General features: G+C 24.9%; 1 non-coding gene across 1 annotated transcript; it reads left to right on the plus strand.

Moving 5' to 3' along the window:
- Window positions 1–2,027: 2,027 nt before the first annotated feature.
- Window positions 2,028–2,099, plus strand: Trnad-guc. The gene has a single exon. It is a non-coding gene; the product is annotated as a tRNA-Asp (tRNA).
- Window positions 2,100–4,151: the final 2,052 nt, after the last annotated feature.

The raw sequence follows: 4,151 nt of genomic DNA on the forward strand, positions 1-4,151 counted from the left end.
TTATTATACCTTTCAACCGTAATATCATAAATTATATTTAATATAATTATTTTTATTCTTTTCATTAATATTGCTCAATTGACATTTATATTAATCTGTTTAACTCGATATTGTATGACATTATATTAATCTATATTGTATTGTTTTATATTCTGAGTGGAGAGAAGAGTTAATTGGTATTAGATTTCAAGTGCAGTAAAAAAAAAAATTGGTATAACAATGTGACTGTTATCACAATTTGGAGCAGTAAAAATGATTCAATTACCAGCTATGTGGGTCTACGGTTTTGGATAGCAAATTTAATCTGGTTGGTTCTTTGGGAAGTTATATAACTTAAAAATTAAAATGATTAAAAAATATTTGTACTAGGAATTTCTAAGCATATTATAATTTTCAAAATATTTTTATTCTACTAAGAATTTAAGTTTTAAGCAAATTTACAAATTATGTTGTAGATAAAAATTCGTAAAACTTATTATTCCTCAGTCATACGTTTTTCTTACAGTAATGTAAAAATATCCAAATTGCATAAGACATATTATTCATTATAAATACTTTTAGTTTAAATATGTAGATTATTTAAATATTGCATAGTTATACTTCTTAGGTAACGAATACATTTAAATATAAGTTTTATAGGTACTTTTATTGGTATCTATATACGGGCTAAGATGAACATAACTACAAAAAATGTTGAATAATTAGCTATGTTCTTGTAAAAAATACTCTTAACTATTATCACAATAATATAGTAGATAAAAATTGATATTTAATTTTTGAAAAGATTGATGTAAATTGAAGTTTTCAAAATATTTTAATTATTTAATTACATTTTATGCACAGTTCATACCATAGGCGTGCGCAGACATTTTTCTCAGGGAATGTTAGTACATTTAAAAATACTCAATTTTTAACTCCCTTCAAAAGAAATAAATCATAATTATTTTACTTAACTACAAAGTTCATAAAACAATAGTTAACATTTACAAGTAAAAATATAATTTTAACTTTGAATTTTATTAATAATTAATATTAATTTAATTTAGGTAAGTATATTTTATTATAGTTTTAATCTTCGGTCAAAAGGATGTAAATTCTTAAACTTATTAATTCTTAAGGTTAACCGTCAACATTTCTAAACTGATTTATGTTTATAACAAGGTTTATAAACTATACCTAATTTATAAGTAAAGCACGAAAAAACAAGCTGGCCCCGAAGACTAGAGGAGAGATGCCCGGTATTCCCCTACGCACGCTTATGGTTCATAGTTCATACTAACAACCCTCAATATTTGCACGTATGAATAATAAATTATAATGGTACTATTTTACAGTACAACGTTATTGATAAATAAGTAATGGGTAAAAATTAATAAAGCTTACTGAAGTAATCAAATACTTATAATAATATAAAATATATAATAAAACACAAGGAATCATTCTTGAAAATAGAAGCCGATCCACTTTCTCGGTCAGAATTATTTGTGTATAGGATAATCCATTAAACATAAGACATTTATTACGTCTGAAAACAATTACGTTTTTGAAAAAATATATTTTACATAGTTTTAAGTTGTTACAAAACAGCAGAATTTTTGGAAAATAAGTATTTTTTAATATATCTTATCATTATTGTTTTTTACTTTTTTTTAAATGGCATCATACATTTTTAATATAATATACCGAAGAAGAATATTATTCGGAATTATTTAATCTATAAAGATCTAAGTTTTAAACACTTAATAATAATATTTGTATAAATGTTAATATATTACTATATACTATAATAGTATTTGAAACAGTGAATTTTTACTGTTTATTTTAAATGGATTACCCGACACATATACTTTATTAACTTTTTGTGATTTATCATCGAACTTAAGTTTAATACATCCATTAATCAATTTAAAATTGACTTATTTAACAAAATAATTATACTTGAAAAATTGAAACTTATTATTACAGTATAGAAAACATAGTGTAATTGAATTACTTATTCACAACATATTTTTACCTCGTAGGCACAATCCTCGGTAGTATAGTGGTAAGTATCCCCGCCTGTCACGCGGGAGACCGGGGTTCGATTCCCCGCCGGGGAGGAAAATTTTTTGTTATATTTTTCCGAAGTTGAATATTTTTTTATTTCTTAACTCATAATTAAAATTAAAGTAATTTTTAATCATTAATAATAATATTGATTACATTATTATAAATTATAATATCATATGATATACCTTATTATTTATATAATATAATATATGTTAGAAATACAATTTAATTATATAAATATTAATTTATGTGGTAAAAAACTAAATTATACTAAGTAGTTAGATTACTTACAATGAGGGAAAAGAACATAGTTTTAATGACGAATACGTGTAATTTTTTTCCTCAGTTTTGTTAATACTGCTGTATTACCCGGTATTGCCAGGGATAGCAAGATAGCAATAAATAACTTGTTTTACTTACGTGTAACCAATCGCAAGCAGAAAAATATGAATAATAATATGCGGTTATTTTTTAGCTAGCTGCCAGCTGGTAAGCCACACAAAAATAACTGGTTCAAAATATATATTATCTGAAGTTTACATTCAAAACCTCCATTGAATCGTCAAAATCAGTGTGGAATTTTTTACTTGTATATTATAATCATACAATTTTTCTTTCATAATAGTTGTTACTAAAATAGTAAAATTAACATTTATATAAAATAGTTTAGTTAGCCGAAATGGCAAAACATAATACCATACAGAAAATTATATCCAATCATAATGTGTGAGTTGCCGTATAGCAACATATATTGGTTGAAAAAACAAAGCTACAAACACTCTCGATAATATCAATGAACCTCCTGATATATTGCTCATTGGAATCGGTTCAGTAGATTTTGTACACAATGATAACTAAGAGAGAAAGAAAGTTTTATTTATATATTTATAGATTATAGCACTGTAGCATTATATTTTTTTGAGGGTACAGCTCGTTCGCATAATTAATTTAACCCTAAGATACATTTTTATGATAAATGTTTATTAAGTTGAATTTGGTATTTGTTAAAATGTTCTGCTTTGTAATTGAGAATGTTCGACTTATTAATAATAAACAAGGTTGACTGTTGAGTACACAATTTTAACGCGTGTGTAAAATAAAATTAAAATTAAAAATGAACTAAATTTTTTATCTAAAAATATACAATAAATAATTTTATTCCAAAGCTGAAATTTATTCTTAAATAACGTTATTTTATATTATTAATAAATAAAACATTAAATGGAGTTTTTTAATAGTATATAATATATATACTTAAATACTTAGTTATACTTATCATGTTTAAGATTGTAAATTTAGTGATTACACTGTATAATTTATTCCACGTGAACGTGATTCTAAAAAGTTTTCATTTTTTAAGACAATAAAAATTAGATAATACAATATTATCTGATCTGGTTAAATGGGGCTGTGTAGTCTAAGTCCGATAATAATTAAGTTATTATTTATTGGACTCCAATAATTGGAGTATAAACATCAAACGGAAGTTACGGTGTAGTAAAGAATTATAATATAGTTAATAATGTACAAGATAAACAACTGTAGTATAAAAATATAAGGACACATACTATACAAATACAAAAATACAGGCGTAGAGGCTCAGGACAAGTGGTAAAATGGATATTTATGATCGTATAAATAAGTGGTGTGACTATTAGGATATAAAGATTCATTCGGTGAATATAATTTCACTTAGTGTATTGCAATTTATAAAAATTAGTCGAAACTGCAGGTTTGTTGTTGCAATTAGCATTAAAATAGAAAAACACACATTGCACATTGCATATATGCACTAATCTATAGACTTAAGTAATAAAATATAATAAACATATTATTATGTACTCGTATTATTGGATTCCGGGCAGTAAAACTCGGTTTGGTTAGGATTTTTATTACTTATAACGCTATATGGACCTCAATGCGTTAATTTTTTTATTTGAAATATTTATGTTATAAAGAACAGGCTGTCTGTATTGCTGTTTTTATTTGTGTATTTGGCGTTTTTTAAAATCAATTTTTGGCGCTCAACGACTTGGTCCATTAGACCTAGATTTTCATTTCTCCCATCCAACGTTCACACTGATTGCTGCGTACGGAAAATA

Source organism: Rhopalosiphum maidis, chromosome 1, assembly GCF_003676215.2.
Source record: "Rhopalosiphum maidis isolate BTI-1 chromosome 1, ASM367621v3, whole genome shotgun sequence".
NCBI classification, from domain to species: domain Eukaryota; kingdom Metazoa; phylum Arthropoda; class Insecta; order Hemiptera; family Aphididae; genus Rhopalosiphum; species Rhopalosiphum maidis.